The sequence below is a fragment of the Tupaia chinensis genome, unplaced genomic scaffold (genome assembly GCF_000334495.1).
Source record: "Tupaia chinensis unplaced genomic scaffold, TupChi_1.0 Scaffold150175_2, whole genome shotgun sequence".
Taxonomy (NCBI): domain Eukaryota; kingdom Metazoa; phylum Chordata; class Mammalia; order Scandentia; family Tupaiidae; genus Tupaia; species Tupaia belangeri.
In genome coordinates this window covers 11,508-38,044 of record NW_006210014.1, presented here as the reverse complement: position 1 = coordinate 38,044, position 26,537 = coordinate 11,508, and the positions used below count along the sequence as shown (strand labels likewise).

At 42.4% G+C, this 26,537-nt stretch overlaps 1 long non-coding RNA gene and 1 pseudogene across 1 annotated transcript in view; one reads left to right on the top strand and one right to left on the bottom strand.

Annotated features, from left to right (window-relative positions):
* LOC102484660 (uncharacterized) overlaps positions 1–10,832 on the top strand; it is an 11,474-nt gene extending 642 nt beyond the window's left edge. Inside the window, exons 2-3 of the long non-coding RNA XR_337822.1 lie at positions 2,399–2,460; positions 10,658–10,832. This is a non-coding gene — a long non-coding RNA (uncharacterized LOC102484660). The remainder of the gene's footprint in view (positions 1–2,398; positions 2,461–10,657) is intronic.
* Positions 10,833–18,926: 8,094 nt separating this feature from the next.
* Positions 18,927–19,178, bottom strand: LOC106734249 (40S ribosomal protein S27-like; annotated as a pseudogene).
* Between the last annotated feature and the right edge of the window lie 7,359 nt (positions 19,179–26,537).

Here is a 26,537-nt window from a genome sequence, read left to right as displayed (position 1 = left end):
CACACCATATGTGTTCTCTAGACCTTTTAGAAAACATGGAGTAGTTCCTTTGGCAACATATATGCAAATCTACAAGAAAGGTGATACTGTAGACATCAAGGGAATGGCAACTTTTCAAAAAGGAATGCCCCTCAAATGTTACCATGGTGAAACTAAGAGTCTACAATGTTACCCAGCATGCTGTTGGCATTGTTGTGAACAAAGAAGCTGAGGGCAAGATTCTTGCCAAGAAAATGAATGTTCCTATTGAGCATATTAAGCATTCTAAGAGCAGACACAGCTTCCTAAAACATGTGAAGGAAAATGACCAGAAGAAACAGGAAGCCAAAGAGAAAGGTACCTGGGTTCAATTAAAGCGCAAGCCTGCTTCACCCGGAGAAGTACACTTTGTGAGAACCAATGGAAAGGTGCCCGAGCTTCTGGAACCTGTTCTCTATGAATTCATGGCATGATGGGTGTTAAAAATAAACTAATCTATGATCTATAAAAATTTTAAAAAATTACAACTGCTATATGGGCCAGCAGGTGGCATGGAGGTTAAGGCAGCTGGATCTCAAATGGCTGACCACATGGTTTGAATCCTGGACCTGGTGACTTGAAAACATGCCAGGCACATGTATATTTGTGCCCTAAAATCCCTAGAGGAGAATAAGGGGATGGGATTGTGGCGTGGCCATCCCCCATGGGCAGTGATCTCTCGCTTTCCCTATGTCTCTTTGACAAGATGACATCTACTCTAGCAAACAAACAAACTACAACTGATATAAGAGCTATAGGTAGATGCTCCTCCTTTTAAAATTTTTAAAAAGAATTATTTATTTAATTATATTTGTTACTGTGATTATTTTTAAATTTGCTATAGGGCTTGTCTATTCACCAGAGAGACAGAGAGAGAGGGAAAGTGGTAAAGCAAGTGGTTAGGTCTAGGACTCAAACCGCAGTCAGCCATGTGAGAGTCCAGTACCATAACCACCATGCCACCTGCTGGCTCCATGCTCCTCCTTTCTTACATGAAAAAATCTATCAAAATATTTAAGTGGAGGACCTGATGAATCCGATGAATATTCTATTTTTATTTTGTCTTTTTTTTTTAGAAATAATTTCAAACTTATAAAAGTATATGAATAGTACAAAGAACTCTCATGTTTGCTTTACCCCAATTTTCAACATTTTGCCACATTTGCTTTACCATTCCTGGTATTATTACTTTCTTATGTTTACGTTACTTTTTCTTTAAACTATTAATGGCCTTTTACTTCAAAACACTTTAGCAGAATTCTCCTAAGAATAAGAACATTCTCTTTCATAACCATGTTTAATTATAAAATTCAGAAAATTTAACCTTGATTTAATACCACTATATAATCTACAGCCTGTCTTCCAATCTTGCTACTTGTTTTAATAATAGCCTTGATGAGATTCTTTGGTTTCTTTTAATTTGGAACAATTCCTCAGCCTTTCATGACCTTGCTTTTTTTTATTTTTAATGAGGGAGGGCCGATAGTTTTGTAACTTCCAATTTGGGTTTGTTCCGTGTTCTCTCATGTTTAGATTTATGGAGTGATTTTTGGTGGGTACAGCACAGATATGGTGATGTAACGATCCTTCCTGTGCGTTACATCAGGAAACTCATACTGTCACTTTGCCCAGCTTGGCAATGCCTACTATCTTCTGATATTTTAATCATTGACCAGCCAAGTAAGAACAGGGAGAACAAAGAAGACACAATGTATTGGGATCCAGTTAAGTGAAAGGACAAAGACCACACGTTTTTGGAAGGTTTTTGGTATCTTGTTTCTAAGTTTCCTTTTACGTATAGCTTCGAACTTCCAGTTAGTTTGGGAAAAGCAAGCAATCGTAGTGCCGTGGCAAGGTGGATTTAGGAAGGAGGCCTTCAGAGCGCTTCCAGCTGAGCTGAAGTGTGTGCCGCTCAGACTACACGGGAGGTCCAGGTTTGATTCCAGGCCCAACCTACAGGCCAGGCATGGTGATTCACGCGTGTAGTCCCAACGACTCATAAGGCCAAAGTGGGAGGATTATAACAGCAAAAGGTTGTCTTAAAACAAAACAAACAAACAAACAAAAAACAGGCCAGCAGATGGCGTAGTGGTTATGTCACTGGACTCCCACATGGCCCACCACAGTTCCAGCCTCACGCAATTCCAGCCTCAGACTTGGTGGCTTCAAACTCACTCTGGACAGGTGTGCGTGGGTGCCCAAGATCCTGAGAGGAGAATGGAGGAGAAAGGATTGTGGTGTGGCCATCCCCCCTGGGGTACGATTTCTCACTTTCCCTCTCCCTGTCTCTGTTTCTCTCATCCCCTCTCCCCAACAAGCACACATGCCCTAAGGCAAAACCCTCTACCAAAACAAAGTGAAAATTACTTTTTCTGTCTAGGTTCAAACAGGCCCAGGCTGGGAGAGGATGTTCTGAAGGACTGATGGATGCCCCATCTTCAGGTAGGCAGGTCTTAAAGTGGATGGGGTGGCAGAGGCTGTAGGTAGACCCAGAGATCAGGAGGAGGGGCTTGACCTTCCTGGCCACCTTTTCCCACTTTATATCTGTGGAGTTTTTTGTTTCTTTAGTTTCCCCCCTTATTTATGATAGAATGTGTACATGTGCATATACATGCCAGAGCCAGAGCAAGGGTGAGAGAGAGAAAGAGAGAAAGAGAGCGAGAAACACCCTCCACAGGATCTGGTCACATGCTGGTCTCCTCCCTTCAGTCCCCCAGTCTGTTGGGTCATGGGTCCTTGCATGTGTGCCCAGTATGTTTCAGGCCAACCGGGCCCGGGGACTCAAACCGTGGTTGCCATGTGGGAACTGGCCTCCCCTGAGCAGCACATCACCACTGTGCCACAGAGCACATCCCACAGCCCGTGTTCGGAATTAACTACTGGGACTTCCCATTCTGTCTTCCTTTTCTGGTCTTGACACAAACATGGGGCCCAAAGAGACGAGAAGGGGAGGGAGTGATGTTTGTTAGCTCCTGCTATGATGCACCTATTTATGACTAACAGCTGAGGAATGGTCAGCTGAGTAATCAGGAAGTGAGTTCAGCAGAAAGGGGAAGCAAACAACAGCCAAGGGAGGCAGGTGTCTTTTCCGTGTCACATCAGGACTTGTCACGGGGTGGAGGGGGAGGAGGTTTTGTCCTTTCTCTGTGTTAATAATAATTCGATCAAAAATAGATCTGAAATTAAATGTTGCTATTTTAATTACCCAAACTATCCCAAAGGATAACTGAGTTGATTGAATGATGGAAATAGTATTCTATAATGAATGAGCCATTAATAAAAGGATGGGGGGCCTGCAGGTGGTGTGGTGGTAGAGGCAATGGACTCCCACATGGCCAACTATGGTTCAAGTCCCGGACCTAGAGGCTTGCTTTCTTACTTTCCCTTTCTCTGTTTCTCTCTGATGAATTAATAATAGTAATAAACTTAAAAATAAATAATTATTTTTTAAAAGATAGGGAAAAATAATGTATGTACATTTGTCTTTGTGAATTAAGCAGTACTATATTATTATTCTGGTTTAATAAAACATACTGGTTTTTTTAAAGAATTATTTAATTTTATTTATTCATTCATTTATCTTAATTTGAAAGACAGACACACAGAGAGAAAGAAAGTGAGAAAGCAAGCCACCAGGTCCAGGACTTGAACCGTGGTCAGCCATGTGAGAATTCCAGCACTTTAACCACCACACCACCTGCTGGCCCCAAAACATACTGTTTTAAGACAAGAATTAGAGAATGTGCCTGAGTGAAGGGATGGTTCGAATATACAGATGCTGAATTTTGATCATTCGTGTGCAGTAGTAATCTATTTTGCACACGGCATTTTCAGAGGAAAGAGGTAAATATGTCAGGGGAGGTGTGACAGAGGACCCTGACAGAGTTGGAGAGGAAGCACTGTAAGGATTTGTAGGAAACAGCAATGATCCACTGGGAGCCAGCCTGGATGCGTTTGTGTACATGTGAAGCTGACCGGTACGTGTGGTCAGCCGATCTTACCTAACTGCTCTCGAGCAGTCGTCCATGCTGCAGTTTTCTGAGCCAGCCACCAGGTGGCCTTTAATCCCCTCGGGTGTGCCTAGGACAAGTCTAGCGGGTCAATAGGACAGCCCTGGTGCCAAAGGCGGACCTCAGTAATCAATCCCACCCCAGGTACTGACTTATTACACTGCCTCCTTGTTTTGTGTAGTGCCTGCCAGATGGATAGGCTCTCTTCTGAGAATTTAAACAACACAGCCACGTAAAATGTAATGAACACTTCATTAAAAACTGTTTCTATTCATTCCTCCAGATTAATTTTCTACCTTTGACAATGTCTCTGCATAGACTTTATATCATTATAACAAATGTTTATTACTTGGTATTCTGCTTTTAATTCAGTCTTATTTTACATAGGAGAACTAACATTGCCTGCATGCTTATATTTTTATCTTTTAGAAAGTTATGTTTTAATGAGCTTCTCATTTTTTTTTCTATTAGTACAAATGGCATTGATACAGATGTGGGAGTTTTAAGATTTTTTTTTCTGTTGCTAGAGAACCCATGACCTCACCAGAGAGAGAGAAACAGAGACCAAGAGGGAGAGGGAGAAAGCGCCTTCCCAAGGGGCGTGGTCATAGTACAATCCCTTCTCCTCCATTTCTCCATCCTATTGAAATTTTGGGACACACAGGCACAGGCACCTAGTGTGTTTTTCAAACTGCAGGGGCTGGGACTTGAACTGCAGTTGGCCAGGTGGAATCTGGCTGTCTTAACCACTAGGCTATAGGACCGGCCTGAACAAGGAAGATTTAGATACCAAAGTAGAATTAGAGGATCGGAGAGTGATTTTTATAATTCTTATTATATATTTCTAGGTTGCTTTATAGGGGGGAAAAATCTTTCCAATTACCACTTTTTTATTTTCTTAAAGCTTCTAACCCCCAATAAAATAAATAGCAGGCCAGCTGGTGGTGTGGTAAAGATGACCAGATCCCACATGGTTGACAGTACAGTTCAAGTCCTAAACCCAGCAGCTTGAAAAACATTCCAGGCACATATGCATATATGTCCAAAATCCCAAGAGGAATAATGGAGAAGTGGTTGCAGCATGGCCATTCCCCCCCGGGACGTGATTTCCAAACCCCATCTCCACCCCCATTTCTCTACAGCGAGTACATGCACCCTATAGCCCAAACTAGCTAAATAACTGGTGTTGGTATCTTCCAAAATTGACTCCCGTCCGTCTCTTCTTTTGCCACCTACCCCCCCTTCTCTATTCAACTGACATGTGAACTTGTCCTGTGGGAGGAGATAGGATAGAGCGGACTGCGTTTTAGCAGGTGTATATCAGCATTGCTTAGGAGAAGGCCTCATCTATCATTCAGATTGAGTAGAACCACTTGAAAAGCTCTAGTTTGATCGGTTTTTATTTTAATAGTATAACGGTTTCTGGCGTTGCCTGAATCTATATTTCTTTCATTAGTAACAAGGCTTGGTTCTCCCCTACAATGATTACCTGTTTATATTTACTTGTCTGAAACTACTTGCCAACTCTGACCCCTCATCAAGGAAGATCTGAGCACTAACTTGATCAGTTTTTAAATATTATGTTTGTAGTTAGGTTTCTCACGTTTATTTTCCAATTTTAAATTTTCATTAAAATTTGGGGCCAGCAGTTGGCATAATGGCTGTGTCGCTGGACTCCCATGTAGTCGACTGCGGTTTGAGTCCTGGACCTGCTGGCTTAAACTCATGCTGGGTGCGTGTGCATACGTGCCCAAGATCCTAAGAGGAGAATGGAAGAGATGGGATTGCAGCGTGGCCATCCCCCCTGGGAAGTGATTTCTCGCTTTCTGTCTCTCTGTCTCTCTCTGTCTTTCTGGCGAGCGCATGCACCCTTTAGCAAAAACCTCTCCAAAAAAAAAAAAAAAGTGCTCCAAAGTTAGGATTGTTCATTTATTCATCCATTCAACAAAGTATTAAATTTTTTTCTGTGGCCAGTGTACTGTGATTCTAGGCTTGGCAATAAACAAAGACATAAGTAAACACTTAGGTTTCCCAGTTTGGAATTTTTATATCTAGAAAGGGGTTAAGCCAAGTACGGAGAAAGTTATATCTAAGACAGAGTTAAAGTGTCAAGACAGGAACAAATCATGTGTGCCGAGGATCCAGATTCTAACGTGAAGAGTCTGGAAAGCATGTATGGAGGAGGCAGTATCTGAGCAGGACGGGGAGCATACAGGTGTCCACGTGGAACTGAGGGAAAGGGATTCCTGTTATAACTCTCGTGCCAAAAACACAGTGGGACTTCTAATCCCGAAGATCAATGGGCAGAGTAGAAAAGAAGACAAAGGGGGAGCCCAAGTCAAGAACTAAATGTCTTCTGGAAAAATCAAAACTTTCAGGCCATTCCATGGCCTAGTGGTTAAGGCAACTGGATCCCATCTGGCTGACTATACAGTTCAAGTCCTGGACCTGGTGGCTTAAGAAACACACCAGGTATATGTGTGCTTTTACCCCAGATTCTGATAAGATGGAGAAATGGAGGAGATGGGATTATGGTGCAACCATTCCCCATGGTCTTTCTTGCTTTTCCTCTGTCTGTATATCTGTCTGTCCATCTTTTTCTGGTGAGTGCATGTGCCCTCTGGCAAAAACAAACAAAACAAAAACTTTCGAAAAAGGGAAGGCAGATAATGCTTCTTGGTAGCAGCTGGGGACAAATTAAATGTGTACCATCAAAGGATACTTTGAAGCAAAAGTATGCCCAAGAAACTAATTGATGTATAACAACAGCTATGAAGGGGGAGAGCAATCTATTGATTTATCCAGTACCTGACTACTAGATTAGGGGGAAAGTTTGTGGCTGCTCATCTTTGCTGCATTTTGGTGCACAATAGGCATTTTAAAAAAACATTTTATTTATCTATTTATTTACCTATTTATTTGTTGTGGTTTTTTTTAAGCTACCGGGTCCAGGACTTGAACTATGGTCGGCCATGTGGGAAAGGCACCAGCTTTTTATGCAAAATGCTGCATGATAACTCCAAGGGAAAGGGGCCGTATGAACAAGGTCAGAGAAAGGGCTGTCTGGGATCTGTTTAGGGAACAGTTGAGTAGTTAGCTGAGTGCGGTTAACAATGATGAGAAAGGGAACCAGGGGACACACCATGTGGATAATTGTTTGGATTAAGATCACGCAGGACCTTGATCATCCGCCAACTACTTTGGAGAGTTCCCTCTAAAGGGAATAAGAGTCTTTTTTTTTTCTTTTCTTTATTTTTTTTCTGAGAGAGAGAGAGATTTTTGTTCTATGGCACATGCGCTTGATAGAAAGACAGAAATTGAGAAATCACCCCCCCAGGACGCAATGCCATGCTGTGATCCCTTCTCCTCCATTCTCCCAGGATCTTGTGCATGCACTCATAGGTGCCCAGCATGTTTCAAGCTTCTGGGTCTGGGACTTGAACCGAGGATGGCCATGTGGGAATCCAATGACGTAACCATTACACCATCTGTTGGTCCTGTAAGTCTTTTTTTTTTTTTAAGTATTATTTTATTTACCTTTATTTATTATTATTATTTTCCAATTTGACCAGAGAGAGACAGAGGGAAAGTGAAGAAGCAAGCCACCCGGTCCGAGATGCAAACCACAGTTGGCCATCTGGGAGTCCAGTGCCGTTAACCACCATGCCACCTGCTAGCTCCCCCATGAATCTTTTAAGAGCATATCTGATCTGTGTCAGGAAGATCATGCCAGTAGCTGTTCATGAACCCTGTTCCATGCCTTCAGCTGCTTTCAAGGGTCCTTGAGACTAAAAATACTCTGCATTCTTATTGCCATCACCTTCTTAGGAAGGATAGACTTCATGTTTTGTCGTTCCTCAGTGTCTATATTCCCAACCCCAAGGTACAAGTTAGAAAGAGGAAGGGGCAGGAGGTTTCCTGAGAACAGGGAAAGGTGCTTGAGCCAGGAAGAGTTTGAGTCACATCCTAGTTGGATCAGGAGGCAACAGGGTGTGTGACTGGAATGGGAAGACAGCCTCATAGAGGAAGCAAAAACATGCCCAGGAAGCTAATGGATGTATGACAATTCAAAGGGTGAGCTGAGGACAGAAAAGAGGGCACGCTCTGGACATCAGTGGCCTGCAGGGTTGAGGCTAGCTCAGACCGGACTGCAGGTCTCACTCGAGCAGTCTGGCACTTTCCAACTTTGTACTAAGCCCTGTGTGTCTGAGCTGTGGCAGAAACTGTGGCTGGGGTCCTGAACACCCAAGTTTGGGTTGTGGTGCAGAGACATGTAAAAATCGGTGGCAAATTAGGAGCAAGAGAGAGGGACTATATGTGTATTCATATGTGCCATGTACTAAAGTTCCCTGTGGATGGAAGGAAAAAAACCCAGATATCTTTATGAGCAACCAAATACATAAAAATTATTTTCTAGCAAGGTCTTTACAAATGATATAATCCAAGACTCTGAAACACAGGTGTGATTTCTAAGCATCCTAATGTATAAAGGGTCTATTTTGGTGGGTGGGGGATGTCACTGATGGGAATCCGATGGATTTAACATGGAGTCCCAGCTGGTACCTCTGAGGGTTCCCTGAGCTTGAGGGCTTAGCTCAGACCTTGGAGTTTTAGTTCCAGCACCTGGAATTTTTTCTTTTACCAGATGATAAACTTATACCTGTTAAGTTGACAGAAGCTTGACATGCTCATTGGAATTTATATTTTTTCTTTAAAAAGAATTATTTATTTAATTTTATTTGTTATTTTTATTTTTACTTGACCAGAGAGAGAGAAAGGGAAAATGAGAAAGTGAGCTGCCAGGTCTGGCACTCAGACCACGGCCATGTGGGAATCCAGTGCCTTAACCACCATGCCACCTGTTGGCCCTGTTCATTAGAATTTCAATAAAATAAGTTCAGTCCTGTAGCCTGATGGTTAAGGAAAGCTGGATCCCACATGGTTGGTTGTGGGTTCAGATCTCAGTCCTTGTGGCTTGAAAAATTCACACTGGGTGCATATGCATGCATATCCCAAATCCTAACAGGATGGAGAGGAGATTGTAGCAGGACCATGCCCCGTTGGCAGGTGCTTTCTCCCTCTCTCTGAATCTGGTGAGCAAATGTGCTCTCTGGAAATAAAACAAACAAAAACAAAAAAAGAATGTCAGCAAAATGATTTGTAAAGGAGTTTCTCTTTGCAGCCTCCAGATGCCTAGTCTCCATTCATAGCCACAGGAGGAGCGCTGCTGTCATTTCCAGTGTAATGGTTTTTGGGTGACAGCATTATTCATCAGAAGGCTTCTTTCTAAGCTTAGAACCTAGACAAGGAAAGCACCATAGCTGTGAGGTATAATCATAAGGTTCCTGTAAAGCCTGGTGAATAATCCCTTCTCACAAGAAGATACTTCTCCAGAGACAGGGCTGTTTGTCCAGTGACTGCAGAAGCAGGGTCTTAGATGGGTTACATGCCTTTGGCAACTCTTGTCTCACTGCACCCATTTTTCTTCCTAGCCCAGCTCCTCTCTGACACATTCTCTCTTTAGCTGGCTTTAGTGTTACTGATTAAAGCCACAGCCGAGGACTCTTTCTGGCCTGACAGATGACACAGAGTCAAAGTGTCCTGAACTTGAGGGATCAGTTACTAACTCAGCTAATAGTGTTTATTAAATCAGGAGTTTGGGAAGGATTTCAGCTTCTCTGATTTTTTTTTTTTTTAAAGTTGACAAGTCCGTGATTCACATTGGGAAATCAGCATGACCCCTTTTTATATATATATATATAATTTTTTTTTCTCTCTACAGCTAAAGAAAAGAAGGTTAAGTCATGTGGATAAAACATTCTAGAGACATCACAAATTCCTACAGCAGATCTTGTATTCCCCTTTTCTGATTTCCAGTTTCTGCATTCACAGGAGTAGGTGGCTCTGCTTTGACAAGGAGTGGGTGTGATACATTTCCCTTGACCATCGCGTCCATTGTGAATCTTTAGCTCTAGTTGCTCTGGTCTTATTCAGAGGCTCCTCATTCACTTTTTTTTTTCTTTCTTTTTGAGAGATTTTTGCCATGATGTGTGTGCTCATCAGAGAGACAGAAAGTAAGAGATCACCACCCCCTCAGGGGTGTTGGCCATGCTGCAATCCCTTCTCCTTCATTCTCCTTTCTCCTCCATACATGCATTCACATGCACCCAGCATGACTTTTAAGCTGCTGGGTCTGGGACTTGAATCACAGTTGGCCACATGGGAATTCAGTGCCTTAACCATTATGCCACCTATTATCTTCTAACCTCTAATACTAGTTCCAGCATCACACTGTGTTGCAGAACTCTGTGTGTGTGTGTGTGTGTGTACATGTATATTTTCCTACGAAAATTTTAGAAAATCACATGATGGCGATCCCCTTTGAGTCTCACTGCAAATCTCTTCCAGATACTAGAGAGTGAGCGTGCAATGTTTGGAATCTGAGGCAGAAGATTTTTCAAGTGGAAATCCCAGAGGGCGAAGTAGATACAGCTCAGGGTGAATGAATGCCTTTGGGGCTGCTGGCAGCTTGATACATGAATGAGGACCAGATAGGATGAATCATCTCAGGAAACGCAATAGGTGGATGGAGAGGGAAGGGAGTAACGCCCTGTGTGTTCTTGTTTTAGAGCTAACTTATTGATCCACAATGATTTAAGCAAGTCATCTGACTCAGTTCTTCTGGAATATAAACACGGCAAACCCCACGTAATCACAACGATGAGGTAAGAGAGGAAGGGCCGTTGACCCAAGGAAATAATGCTGAGCTGTCTTCTCTGTGGCCTATCACTCTTCAGCTTCCAGGCCCCCAAGTAGTTCAAGATTACGTGATAGAAAGAGTGGGACTTGGAATCAGGCAGATCTGAATTTTCATTAAAGCTCCTCCATTTACTCTGCGCAGGTTAGTTTACCTTTCTGAGTGTTGTTTTTCTCCCCCTCTGTACAATGGAGGTATGATAACTACCTCACAGAGCAATTGTGAGGACTTAATAAAATAATACTACAGAAGTGCTCAATGGCTTGTAAATGCTCAATAGATGAAGCTTTCATTATTTAGAAGACAAAACTATGTCTTTAAAAAATGTTTTCATGGGAACCAGCAGTTAGCGTAATGGCTATGTCGCTGGACTCCCACGTAGTTGACCGCGGTTCGCGTCCTGGACCCGGTGGCTTAAAACTCACGCCGGGCGCGTGTGCGTGCGTGCCCAAGATCCCGAGAGGAGAATGGAGGAGAAGGGATTGTGTCATGACCATCCCCTCTGGGGGGTGAGTTCTCGCTTTCTGTCTCTATGTCTCTCTCTGGCTGGCTGGCGAGCGCACGCACCCTATAGCGAAAACCTCTCAAAAAAAAAAGGTTTCACAGGGCCAGCAGATGGCATAGCAGTTACATTGCTGAACTCTGACATGGTCGACTGTGGTTCGAATCCCTGACCTGGTGGCTTGAGACTCATGCCAGGTGCATGTGAGTGCATGCCCAAGATCCCAGGAGGAGACTGGAAGAGAAGGATTGTGGCATGGCCATCCCCACTGGGTAGGGGATTTGTCACTTTCCCTCTCACTGTCTTTCTCTCTCTTTCTCTTTGGTGAGTACATGAGCCCCAAGGCAAAAATCTCCCAAGAAATTGTTAAAAATTCATGTTTTTAATTCTACTTTATTGGATAAATTATAGTACTGTAGTTTTGTTGGAGGCTCAGAAAGTACACACTTTTTATTTTTGATTCTGGGTAAGTATAAGAAGGAATCTTGCCTATTTCTATCCAGCTCTGCATTGGTTCCAGTAGTTGTGGGTAGGTGCTAGGTACGTTAGCCATGCAGAACCCCCGAGGGTATGTGATAGTGGGTGACTACGTAAAGGCCTGAGAGAGAACAGGCCCACCAGACACAAAGCTACCAAGGGGATCCGTGAAGGCATGTGCTGTTTTAAGAGCTGTTGGTTGTCATCTGGGACTTTTTTCTATGCTTGTCACTCCTTTATACAAATGATAATTGGTATCTATAACCTGGTATATTATGGCAAAGGACAATGGAATATAGGGCAGAATATAAATTAGTGACTATGGCATATGCTCTAAGATGAATATGTATCAGTAGTGTTGATGTTGGTATAAGTGCTGGATCAAGGGCTGCACAAATTAAACATTTCCCTTCCATGCCTGCCTTTTCCAGGTAATGACTCAGGTTAGAAATCTTGATGTCCTGGGACCAGCAGTTAGCGTAATGGCTATGTCGCTGGACTCCCATGTAGTTGACTGTGGTTCACGTCCCAGACCCGGTGGCTTAAAACTCACGACGGACGCATGTGCGTGCGTGCCCAAGATCCCAAGAGGAGAATGGAGGAGAAGGGATTGCGGCATGACCATCCCCCCTGGGGGTGATTTCTCTCTTTCTATCTCTATGTCTCTCTCTGTCTGTCTGTCTGGCGCGCGCCCTATAGTAAAAAAAAAAAAAAAAAAAAAAGAAATCTTGATGTCCTAAAAAAACAAAACAAAACAAAAACCCCAAAAACAATAATAATAAAAATAAAAGAAGTTAACAAAAAAGAAATCTTGATGTCCTCTTGGGTTCTTCCTTCTCTGTCCCTTTCACATCTAAAGGTGTGTCTGCTGCCTAATCAACCTATACAGTGTTTCTGTCTCTTCTGCACACTCCCAGCCTAGGTTGGCCTTCTTGCCTGGATGTAATAGTGTGAATTCTCCCCAAAGCAGAACCTGCTGCAAGGACCTGAGTGCAGGGAATAGGATGATCATCAGACCACATACGGGTCCTGCCCTGTGACCAAAGCCAAGTGCAGCCATCTGCTGCTCAAAATGTCAGTACTTGAGGAGCAAGTGTTGGTGAGAAGGAAAAGTAGTTTTATTTAGGAAACTGGTGGCCTGGGAAGATAACAAACTGATGTTCAAAGACCATGTCCAAGGTCTCAGGCCAGGACAGGGTATTTTAAAGAGAAAGAAGATAAGGAAAGTAAGAAGGGGAAAGGGTGCTATGTGCTCTTCTGCACGGCCGCATTGTTGAGACTTCTTGGCACCAGAGTTGCTATGCACATGGTCACTTTTCCCTCAAGGGCAGCGTCGCTTTCCTCTGTGTTTTCTTAGACATCTGCCCTCTGGCTGTGGTTTCAAGGCCTAGCTCCTGTGAAAACTCAGCCAAGTTATGATTAGGATTTTTGCTACAAGTTAAACAGTAAAGGCAAGTCACTTAGCAATAGGCGAGCAAGCTGTCTTTGGGATAATCTATTATGTCGTGTTTAATATGGAGTTACTTTGGTTCTTTCTTGTAGTTTGGCTACAAGAGTGAGAGAGACAGGAGGGGGAGATGGGAAAGGAGGAGAAATCAAACTCTATGTGCATTATTGAGGGCTGAGATTACTTTGGGCAGTAGAGCTGTGGTCCTCCTGGCTCCTTTTAAGAAGGGCCTTTTAAGAGTACCTTTTAGAATTGTCCACCCGAAGGACTTAAGACATTTATTCAATGCTTCTGTCCACGTTAGTTGAGAGGGAAGGATTTAAGACATTAAGAACCTGTACTTCTGACCTGTACTTGCCTGGGGCCTAGTGGGTTCTCAGAGTCTGAGAAAGACTGAGGCAGGCAGCTGAAAGACTGTATGTCACTTGGAATCACAGGTAGGCTGAGCAGAGTAAAATCTTCCTACTTAGTCATCCTGCCTGGAGCTCTGGCTCCAGTCTACCCTACGCAGGATGTTGGTTTAATCTCCCTAAGGATCAGCTCTTGCCAGGTATTTCTCTGCATGGAAGTCTTCAGTCTCTCTTCATGATATCCTGCAGCAGAGCCTCCAACTCCTTGGACTGGTCCTCTAGGTCCTTTGGTGCCTACTTCAAACTCTTAAACATTAGGTGAAACCCGCAGCCAGTCAGCTGGCGTTCTCCAGTTCCTCAGTGCTGCCAGGCTTTTCCACCTCTTGTTTGGCCGTACTTACCCACATTGCCTAGAGAGCTTCCTCCTCTCTTTTGCATTTTTTAAGAGAGATTTTTGCTATAGGGTGCATGCACTTGCTGGAGAGACAGAGACAGAGAGACAGAAAGCAAGAAATTCCCCCCCCCCAGGGGGGATGGCCATATCACAATCCCTTCTCCTCCACTCTCCTTTCATGATTTTGGGCATGCATGCACATGCACCTGGTGTGAGATTTAAGCTATCGGGTTTGGAACTTGAACCATGGTTGACTAGGTGGGAGTCCAGCAACGTAACCATTACGCCATCTGCTGGTCCTTTCTCCTTTGTGTTTTGATGTCCTATCCACCCATCAAAGGACAGTTCATGTGCCACTTCTACTCACTTTCTATTGCTGTGTAACAAGCTACCAGTTTAGCTAAAGGCTTAAACCAACAGCTACTTATGACCTCGAAGTTCTGAAGATTAGGTGTCTGAGCACGTCCAAATGAGGCTCTTTATTCAAGGCCTTCTAAGGTGGAAATCAAGGTGTCAGCTGGGCTGCACCCTGGTTAAGCTTTCTTTTGCCATACGAGGCTATGTAATCATGGGAATGATATCTCTTCATATTCACAGTTCTGCCCACACTTGAAGGGGAAGGATTAGACAAGAGGAAGGAAACACTGGGAGTCACTCTTAGGATTCTGCACACCATACCCCCTCTTCCAGAAAGTCTTTCTGATCCCTTCTCAGAGCACTTTATGATTATTCGCTATGCATACATGGGCGTTACGGTGATCCATCATCCTCTCTCCACAGAGAATAAAAGGCTATTGTCATTGCTTACCTTCCATTGTCTTTCTTGGTATTAGTTCTTCATAGTTCTCTGTTACTTTTGTGTAATAACATATTTGATGCTGTACTATATTTAAATACAGAAAGATACATAAAAGGCGAATTTTTAAGTGTTAAAATACATGTATGGAGCAACGAAATAAGTGAGGCCCTATAGGAGAGAAAGTTTGGAATAGATTTATTTTAGGTCATCGGGAAAGTCATGACATATTTTTCTATATAGCCTAAAGGTTGTCTGCACTTGCTGGACAGAGACAGAGAGAGAAATACACAGAAGAACCACTCCATTGCTCTCTCGAAGTTCTTGGCACCCAAGAACTAACATACTTGGTAAAGGTTTTATTTCTATTGGAAAGTTCTTCTGATTAATGCTTTGTACCTTCTTTGTTTCTGGAAGCTTATTCTCAGTCTTGTTAAAATTCATGATATACGCTGCTCACATTATCTAGAAGGAGCCACTGTATGACTATCCACCAAGATCTGCTAACGCCTCCCTCCCCATTTAGGTTAAACCAGCTTTGGGCTCACAATCTTATCCTAAGACCTGGTTTAATGGTTATCTTCAGTACATCTTCAAATCTGCTCTCAAAGTCTGCTGGTCAACATTGCCTTCTCCAGGGGCTAGATGGTGGTATAATGAACACTCTGTGAAGCTGACCCATGGAGGACGGTTTTGGATTTGTGTTCAGATATCTTCCTGAACATACAAAATGCATACATGCCCATCATCTGGGAGTGGCTGAGGTTGGGGGTGCATTGGGACCCTGTTGGAGGTCCTATCTTTCTCTCTTTTTTTTCTCACTCATGGAAGAAATAAACTTTTTAAAAAAAAGAGTAAAGTTGGGACCAGCAGTTGGCGTAATGGCTATATCACTGGATTCCCATGTAGTCGACTACAGTTCAAGTCCCAAACCTGGTGGCTCAAACTCACGCTGGGCAGGTTTGCGTGTATGCCCAAGATCCCAAGAGGAGAATGGAGGAGAAGGGATTGTGGCATGGCCATCCCCCCTGGGGGGTGATTTCTCACTTTCTGTCTTTCTGTCTCTCTCTGTCTTTTGGGTAAGTGCATGTGCCCTATAGCAAAACCTCTCCAAAAAAATAAAAAAAGAGTAAAAGTAGGTGGCATAGTGGTTAAGGTGGCTGGATGCCATATGGCTGATGATGTGGTTCAAGTCCCATATCAGTGGCTGGAAAAACACATGTGTGCATGTGTACCCAAAATCTTAAGAGGAGAATGGAGGAGAGGGAATTGAGGCATTACCATCTTCCCTGGGGGGGATGATTTCTCACTTTCCCTCTCTCTTCCCTATAGCAAACTAAAAAATAAATTAATTAAAAAAAGTAAAATAAAAAATAGTGCCTTTTTTAAAACCTTCACACATATGCATGCCCAGAGATGATTGTATCGACCTTGCTGCTGCTTCTAGATGTAGCTATGAGACCCCACCATCTCCACCAAGCCAAACGGGAGTAACTCGTTGTAGTCTGGTTCAACAAGTTCTATCAGTTACTCTAAAGCCCCAAATATCTTCCTCTTTGGCTGCATGTGGGTCCTTGTTGGGCTATTTAGATCCATATGATGGATTTAGGCTCTACCTCAGGGTGTTGTGACTTACAACTCTCTTTATGGCCACCTAGCACTTCTAGTAGCCTTGAATTTGAGGAAGAAATCTGCTAGCTAGTGCACACTTCTGCATTTGTGTCAGTCTGAAGAACCAGGTAATCTGACCAAAAGAAACCTCGCCTAGACCTCATGTCATTCTAAGAGATGAGGAATCTCTTCTTGGGAGTTTGTAATGTATCTCCTCTGTACTAAGGGCACACTTCAGTTTTTGTAGCCCCGAGCTTACTGACAGAGCTTATTGACTGCAGCCCTGATGGGGAGCCCCCAGAGTTGGAGATGCTGCTATTATTGCTGTTCAGGCGTTACTGCAAGGTTTCCCTCGGCTGTAGGTGGCACGACAACTTATGGTGAGGACAGAAGCTCTCATTCTACTTTAGGCCAAAAGGTAGTCATTGGTACTGGAGCAGCCTTCCTGTCACACACAACTGTAACACTTGATAAAACAGGGTCCGGCCACTGTGGCACATATTGCTAGGATGTTGTACTCTGCAGGCTCAGACCCTAAGGAGGCCCAGATTTGACACCTGATCCAACCTAAGTGCTGGATGGTGGTGTGTGTGTAATCCCAGTGACTCAGGGGAGCTGAGGTGTAAGTTTGTGAGCTTGAGCTGGCCTGGGCAAGGTAGCCAGACTCTGTCTGAAAAGGAGTCGGGCATGGCCGATAGTCCCAGCTGGGAGGCTGGGCGGAAGGATTACAACATAGTGAGACTCTGTTTTTAAAAAGATTAGAAAACCAAAAAAAAAAAAAACCAAAATTCTAGACAATGCTCCTTGAGGAAAAGGAAACTCCTGGGTTGAGCCCCATTTGCTCTGACTGTCTACCTGGGAACAATTTCCTAACTGTGGCGTCCCTGAGTGGCATCAGCTCCCCTGAGTGGCATCACTAGGTGGAGCCGAAAGGGGGAGTGGGAGTCTAGGGCCTGGTGAGAGCCTCTGTGCTGAGGAGATTAGGGTCTGGGCTGTTGACATGGCTTGAATCTGCAGGGTGGGGCACTGGAGAAGAGGAGGTGTTTTGTGAGAGTGTAGTGGCGTGGATACTGTGAGGCATCAAAATCAGTGGGACAGATGGAAAGCCAAGGAATAAACCTGCAAGTATACAGTTCATTGACATCTAACAAAGGGGTCAAGATAGTTAAATGAGGAAAAAGTGGTCTATTCTACAAACTGACCTGGGAAAGTTGGATAGCCTTTTATTTTTGAGAGAGATTTTTGCTATAGGGCACGTGTGCTCGTCAGGGAGACAGGGAGAAACAGAGCTACAGAAAACAAGAAATCACTCCTCAAGGGGGGATGGCCATGCCATAATCCCTACTCCTCAATTCTCCTTTTGGGATTTTGGGCACACGTGCACACGTGCCTGATGTGAGTTTTAAGCCACTGGGTCTGGGACTCAAACTGTAGTCAACTATGAGGGACATAACCAGTATGCCATCTGTTGGTCCTGATATCCATTAAAAAAAATAATAACTTTGACTCTTATTTTATAATATGCACACAAAGTAACTCAAAATGGATTATGAACCTAAAGTTACAAACATGCTAGAATAAAACACAGGAGACAATCTTTTTTTTTTTTCTCTAAGACACAAGTCTCAAGCTTTATTGAGGAGAAAGTTCAGTACAAATTACAATGTGCCTTAGAAATGACATTCTGAGTAGGACAAGGGTCCCTTGGGTTTATGAACTCATTTGTGATTCAGGTTTGAGGGATCGGGATTAAAAATTCAGGGGTCAGCAGGTGGTATGGAGAAGATGCCGGGCTCCCACGTGACCGACCACAGAGGGCAACTTCTCAGTTTCCCTCTCTGGTGAGTGTATACCCTATGGCAAAACCTAACAACAAGAAATAAAAAAGGAAAAAAGATATATAAATTCAGTCAGGACAGACTTGTTCAGGTAAAGTATGTCACCTGTGGTAAAAGTGCACAGGAATGGTAACCAGCATTTTAAAGCAACAATATTTAAATCATCTTTTATAACCTGAGAGGAAGAAATAATGGGCTCAAAAACTGGACCTTTTTTTCTCGAGATAGATGGAAGCCAAAAGGAGGTAAAGGAGCTTAGTTTACACTTAAGGCCTGTTCTCTTTGGTAAGCAAAATGAAGAGACCTGAGTTGTGAGTGCTTCTGATAGATGACCACACATTTTTCAATGCTGCATATGCCCTGGATGTGTTATTAATAATTCTCATTATGTTCAATGCATAGATCAATGATTCAGGTATCCTCAAGCGGTTCATTGGTTCTTACCAGATCCTCCTCTTTATCCTCTTTGTGGTGTTGGCATCAACTGCTTGAATCTTTCTAGGTAAGGAGTCCTTATATTTAGCACTGTGGACTTTGACTTGGAAACTGCCTTCATTTTATTTCACAAATTGCCCCAAATGACTCTAATGTTCTACTCTTCTGGTTGCCCCTGAACACTTAAGGCAGGAACTTCCTAGCAGTTAAACAAGATGATAAACAGGTTATTTCCAAAATGCATTTATTGGGATGGTTTCCCACTCATCTTGACTCAGGATGCTTTCAGTGCTACTTCCTCCTGAAGGAACATCCTTCTGTAAGTCTTGCTTTTCCTCCTGTTGGCTGGCAGAGGACAGTGGAGCAGCCAATGCACAAAACTACCGTTTGTGCATGGCTGAAGACTGTGGTTGATTTTATAGCGCCCTGGGCACTTCACATCCATGAAGTAGCAATTTGGGCTCTGCACTAGGTGCTTCTTCTTGTGTTTCCTCTTCTCTTCTTCTGGAGAGGGATGAAGGAGGTCCTTTGCGAGAGGCATGTTCTCATGGGGAGGTTGTCACCACCAGAAAGGCGGAGATGATTTTGAACACTTGCGTTAAGCAAGATTTTCTAGAGAGGAGATCAGCAGATGGTATAATGGTTACATCGCTGGACTCCTACTTAGTTGACCACGGTTTGAGTCCTGGACTTGGTGGCTTAAACTCATGCTGGGTGCATGTGCATGCATGCCCAAAATCCTAAGAGGAGAATGGAGGAGAAGGGATGGCAGCGTGGCCATCCCCTCTTGGGGGTGATTTCTTGCTCTCTGTCTCTCTGTTTCTCTCTGTCTTTTGGGCAAGTGACATGTCCTATAGCAAAAACTTCTCTACAAAAAAAAAAAAAAAAAAAAAAAAAAAGAGATTTTTCTAGTTAGGATGTAAAAAACACAACATAAAAATGATAAATTTAATTCTATCAAAATTAATATTTCTCCTCTCTGAAAGACATTTTAAAAAATTTATTCATTTATTTTACTTTAAATTTTAAGCTAATTTTTATTTATTAATTTTACTTATTATTTATACATTTAATCACTATACATAATTTAGATTGTAATGTGACTTTACCCAGTGTGACACATACCTTAGTCCAGCCCAGTGAAAGACACTTTTAAGAAAATGAAAAAACAAGGCATTTCAGGGAAAGAATATTCTCCATACACATGTCCTGGAAGGGACATTTTCCCAGAATATGTAAGAATTCTTACAAGTCATTGACAAGATAAAGAACTCAATTGAAGATGTGCTGAAGACTTGGTTCGAACTTCAACAAAAGAAAAGATGGGGCCCAGCAGGTGGCATGGTTGTTAAGGGTGCTGGGTTTCCACATGGCTGACTGTGGCTTAAGCTTAAGTCCTGGACTTAGAAACTTGGCAGCTAGCTTTCTCACTTTCCCTTTTTTTTTGTTCTTGTGCTCTGTCCCTCTCTGGTCGAATTAAAATGAATGAATGAAAGGGAGAAAGAGAAAAAGAAAGAAAATATGCAAATAACCAATAAGCACATACAAATATGCTTGTCATAAGTCATCAGACAATACCGAGTTTCTTGAATACTTTGAGCAATTAAAACTTTCCCACATCACTGGTGGTAGTGTAAAAATGGCACAACCATTTTGGAAAACATTCTGACAATTTTAAAAAAAGAATTATCTTAACTTTATTTATTTAATTTATTTATTTTAATTTGACCAGGGAGGGACAGAGTGAGAAAGGGAGAAAGCAAGCCGTCAGGTCCAGGACTCGAATCACAGTCAGCCATGTGGGAGTGCAGCGCTCTTAACCACCACGCCACCTGCTGGCCCCAATCTGGCAATTTTTTATAAAGGTATACATACATCAGCAATTCTATTACTAGTTATCTATCAAAGAGAAATGAAAACATATGTTCACAAAAAGACATACATAAATGTTCACAGGAGGTTTATTCATGTATTCCTGTTGGTCAGAAACAGGAAACAAACCAATTTTCTACCAGCAGGTGGTGGATAGAAAGATTGTGGTACACATAAACCATGAAAGTGCCACTCAGGAATAGTAAGAACTGAATTACTGATATATGCAATGAAGTGAGTAAATTGTAAAATCACTATGCCGATTATGTGAAATTTGCTAAGAGAGTAGATCTTAAATGTTCTTAATGCACAGCCCAATGGTAATCATGGGAAGTGATGCATGTGTTAATTTGATCATGTTAATCATTTTATCATATATATGTGTATCAAAGCATCAGGTTGTACCCTTTAAATAAAAACAATTTAATCAGTCATACCTCAGTAAAACTGGGGAACATCCATACATTTATTTATTTCAAATAATTATTTTATTTATCTTTTAAATTAATTAATTACTTTTAATTTGACCAACTATGGGCAGAGTGAGAGAGAAAGGGAAAGTGACGAAGCAAGCTGCCAGGTCTAGGACTCAAAACATGGTTGGCCATGTAAGAGTCCAGTGCCCTGCCAGCCCCAACACCCATACATTTTAAAAAAGAGATAAAAATGTAAGATGGAAACAAATGGAACACCTGTTTTGCACAATAAAAGTGATATTTCATCTTACTGGTATTTCTCTTTTAAAAATAGAAAATACCAATAAGCAGTTGATATGATGGTCAAGGTGCTGGACTCCCATATGGCTGACTGTGGTTCAAGTCTTGGACTTGGTAGCTTGAAAATCATGCCAGGCATGTGTATGCATGTCCAAAATCCCAGAAGGAGAGTGGAGGAGAAGGGGTTATGGTGTGGCCATCTCCCCCTGGGGGAGGGGTGATTTCTCACTTTCCCTCTCACTGTCTCTCTCTCTCTCTCTGATGAGCGCACATGTCCTATGGCAAAACCTTAAAAATAATTTTTTTTAATATAAAAATGAGGTTGGAAATAGAAATTTCTCTTTGACAAAAGGATGCTTGATTTTGTACTCGTTTGGTATCTGTGTAAGACATAAATGAGTCAAATTATAATTCCCCAGAAAATGCAAAAACAGGGCAGCCTGTGGCCTGGTAGTTAAAGCAGCCGGGTTCCACATGGCTGACCGTGAAGTCTGAGTCCTGACTCGGCAACTTGAGAAACACACCAGGCGCGTGTACATGCGTGCCCAAACTTTCAAGAGGAAAAATGGATGAGAAGGGTTTGTGGCATGGCCATTCCCTACGGGGGTGCTTTCTCTCCCAGTCTCCTTGAGTACATGTGCCCTCTAGAAAATTAAAAGAGAAAAAAATCAATGATAGTTGTTATTCCCACCATTTATGGTTTATCATATCTAGAAACAATGTGGTTCATAATTCACTTCATGTTTTAAAGGAGCTGCCTCTACAGTTCTCGGAGTAGATGTGCATTTTTGCCCACTACCCACAGATCATGCAGTTTGCAAAATACACACATACACACATATATTGCGTTCTAGATAAGCATCTTCTTTCATGCAGGAATATTGGGCTAAACTTCCTCCTCCAGCTGAGCTGGAGTATGTTACTTTGTGTGCCTGGATACAGGGAGCGGCTCCGCCCTTTCAGATGACGTGGGATTTCTTTGGGCAGGGCTATCCAATTAAATCCAGACTGACTTTAGTTAAAATGTGATCATTTGACCCAGCTAGGTGTCAGAACAACACGTCTCTCTTGGATTCATCTGAGGTGTTACGTTTCGCCAAGGCTTTCTGCCCTCCTTGTCTATGACAACTGGCTTGGCAACTTGAGCCTACCCTGCCCACAGTTTGGTCCTCTGCCACTTACCTTATGATGATTATCTCAGTAACAACTCCTGTCTGAACTCACCACCCTTTTCTACACACACACACACACACACACACACACCCACACCCACCAGTGTAATCACAGCCTGACCAGCCAATCCTGCACTGTCTCCTGCAGAGCGTCTTGCCCAGATGGTCCCTGTCCAATGATTCCTGTTTTTTTGGAGCACCAGAAATACAGACCCTTCAGACTGAATGTTCTCAGCTGGCGCCTGGGGGAAGCTGGAAGAATTCTGGACATTAAGCTTATCTGAACTCCTAATCTGAAGTATCAGAGCATATCCCATCAGCGCTGCAAGAGCTTTAAATCTCAGATAAGAATTGAGGGTGCATAATGGTTAAGACCAGGGTTAGACAAAGCTGTGCTTGATGCAGCTTGTGCAATATAGTGCTTTGTTTTTCTTTGTAACTTCTGTCTTAGAGGAAGCCTTTCTACTTGCAAGGCTTTTCTCTATTTTGACTTTTGATTTATATGTTCCATTGTCTTGGATGTTGGTCAAATTAACTTAAAAAGCATATGTGGGGGCCAGGAGTGGCATGGTGGTTAAGGGCACTGGACTCCCATATGGCCAACTGCAGTTCGAGTCCCAGACCTGGTGGCTTGCTTTCTCACTTTTTTTCTCTCTCTCTCTCACTCACTCTTTTCCCTCTGGTCAAATTAAATAAATAAATAGGGGAAGAAAGAAAAAAAAGAAAGAAAGTTAAATAAAATAATTCTTAGGGAAAAAAAAAAGCGCATGCAATGACGACAACCTGCAGAACTTTCTATTTGTTCCTTTAGACAGTATTGCATAATGGTAGCGTATGTGCTTTTGCCTGAGGTGGGCGTGGATTTGAATAGATAAATTCACTTCACAGCCCAGCTATGAGAAGGAACCAAAATAATTCCAGTACACAATCGGCTAGTCTTCTTTTTTTTTTTTTTTTGAGATAGGGTGCGTGTGCTTTCCAGAAAGATAGAGAGAGACAGGGAGACAGAAAGCGAGAAATCATCCCCCTAGGGGAATGGCCACGCCACAGTCCCTTCTCCTCCATTCTCCTCTTGGGATCTTGGGCATGCACACACATGCACCCAGCATGAGTTTAAGCCACCGAATCTGGGACTCAAACCACGATCGACTTCGTGGGGTTCCAGCAACAGCCATTACGCCAGCTGCTGGTCCCAATAGGCTAGTCTTTAAAAATGATTTGCTTCCCTTTTGCTAATTAACCTGCCTTCACTGTTTAAGTTGTAGCAACAAACCTAATCATAACTTTGCTGAGTTTTCATGAGCTGAGCCTTGAAGCCACAGCCAGAGAGCAAATATGTCTAAGAAAACACAGAGGGAAGAAAGGCTGGCCTTGAGGGCGAAATGACCCTGTGCACTGCAGCTCTGGTGCCAACAAGTCTCAACAATGTGGCCGTGCAGAAGAGCACAGAGCGCCCCCTCTCTCTCCCACTTTCCTTATCTTCTTTCCCTTTAACATCACCTGTCCAGGCCTGAGACTGCAGATGGCCTTTTTAAAATAAATAAATAAATAAAGATTTATTTATTTATTTTATTTGTTATTATTATTTTTTAATTCTTTCTTTCTTTTTATAACTGCTTCAGGACTGGATGATGGAAATATTAATTACCCAAGGCAAAAACAGATTGAGGTCTTAACAGCACAATGGAAGACATCAGGAGGATTTACAAGCTTCCCACAGCACTTATTTATAATATCTTTCTCCTGAAATTGTTATTACATACAGCAAGGATGGGATTTTTAGTCAAAGACCAACAAAAAAGTCTCTTGTATGTGACTACCCTTATAGATAGCAGAAACTGAGTTGGAAATGATAGTGGAGATTATTTAGTTTATAAAACTCTCACAACCACAACCCTTTGCTAAACCCACTAATCACAGGAACCCATGCAAATGTTTATTGCCATCTAGTAATAATGTCTGTTAGGCCTTTTTTTTAATTTCAAAAAACTGAATTTTACAGATAATGTTCAAAATATTTGTTATAATTTTGTTTGTGACCCTATAACAACAGAGACAGTATAGTTTTAAATATTTTTGAGAAAATATTTACATGCCAGCTACTCACACTGTTGAAAAGCAAATGCCCAACACACAAGTCACACATAAACCTTCTCAATTCAACCCTGCTTACCAAGTATTCTGTAATACACCATCTGCTAGCAAAGATCAGTCTCTTTTTCTTCCATCAAAGTCTTCCTCAAGATAATCTTCTGGTTGTGGTTGCTCTTTTGCAATCTCTACTGTCTACAATGCTGGGCTGGAAAAGCCCAGGTTATTTCATGGTACAAATTCTTTCATGTTGCTTCTCTAATCTTCTCTACCAGGTGAGCTGTTTATGGCACCAGGCCATCTTTCCAAGAGCGTCCGTTGGCTTACCTGAGATCTACCTTAGTTCCATAGTTTTCTGATTAATCTTCAGATATGACAGTCTAGTCAGAGCCCTTTCCAATAGTGAGCATTTCCAATTTCTGATGAAATGCAACAGGTATTATTATTATTATTATTATTTTAGAGAGGTTTTTGCTATAGGGCACGTGTGCTCACCAGAAAGACAGAGAGAGAGACAGAGAGGCAGAAAGTGAGAAATCACCCCTCAGGGGGGGCATGGCCATACCTCAATACCTTCTCCTCCATTCTCCTCTCAGGATCTTGGGCACTCATGCACATGCGTCTGGCATGAGTTTAAGCCACCGGGCCCGGGACTTAAACTGCGGTCGACTCCATGGGGGTCCAGAGACAGCTGTTAACGCCAACTGCTGGTCCCGCAACATGTATTATTAAACTTATGCAAATAACCCTTCTGCCACAAAATAAGAATACTCCCAAATATTTTCCAATTTTAGAGGAGTCAGAAGGGATGAAAAGTTTATGTTTCCATTTAAAGAAACAAACAAATAATAAGAAAAAAAATTTTTTAAATTGCTGAACCTATCAACACCTCGAAAGAAAGCAAAATCAAGATACTGGGTCCAGGACTCAAACTGTACTGTTGGTCGTGTGGAATCCAGCCACCTTAACCACCACACCACTGGTTGGCTCAAACTTGAAAATGTTTATCTTTTCTTTTCTTTTAGGTTTTTGTTATAGGTATGTGCACTCACCAGAGAGAAACAGAGTCACACACAGAGAGGGAAAGTGAGAAATTATTCTTCTGGGGGAATGGTCACACTGCAGTCTCTTCTCCTTCATTCTCCTTTCAAGATTTTGGGCATTTACACACTCCTGGCATGATTTTTCAAGCCACTGGGTCCAGGACTTAAACCGCAGAGTCAGCTATGTGGGATCCAAACACCTTAACTACCACGCCACCTCATGGTCCCCAAACCTGAAAACCTTACACGAAGTTATTTGCAGTTAATTTACATCTGATCAGTCATTTTGATAGTTTAATTCACTATAATTAATTCACAATTAGGCATTTTGAAAACTTCATTGGATAAAACACCATAATAAGGTTGAAATTTGGTAAAATTTTAATGTTAATTTTACAGTGAAAAGTTTTTTTAAAAGAATTATTTTCTTAGTTTTATTTGACCAGAAAGAGAGAGAAAAAGTGAGAAAACAAGCCTCGAATTGTGTTTGTCCATGTGGGAAGTCAGCACCCTAACCACCATGCCACCTGTTGGCCCAAAACGTTTTGGTTTTTTTTTTGGAGAGATTTTTGCTATAGGGCGTGTGCGCTTGCCAGACAGACAGAGAGAGAAACAGAGAGACGAAAACAAGAAATCACTCCCGGGGGGATAGCCATGCCGCAATCTCTTCTCTTCCAGTCTCCTCTTGGGATCTTGGGCACACACGCCCAGAGTGAGTTTTAAGCCACCGGGTCCAGGATGTGAACCGTGGTCCACTATGTGGGAGTCCAGCAACATAGCCATTATGCTAACTGCTGGTCCCCCAAGACATTTTTAATAAGACATACACACCCTAGTTCAAATTTGTGTCTTAGTGTGGATTTACAAATTTACTCTAGATGTCATGAGCCAGGAATATAATCAAGTTTCAGATCAGTTTGTGGCAGGGTATTCTTTTTGTTTTTTCCTTTTCTTTTCTTTTTAGTTCGTTGTAGGGTTTGTGTGCTTGCCAGAGAGAGAGAGAAAGTG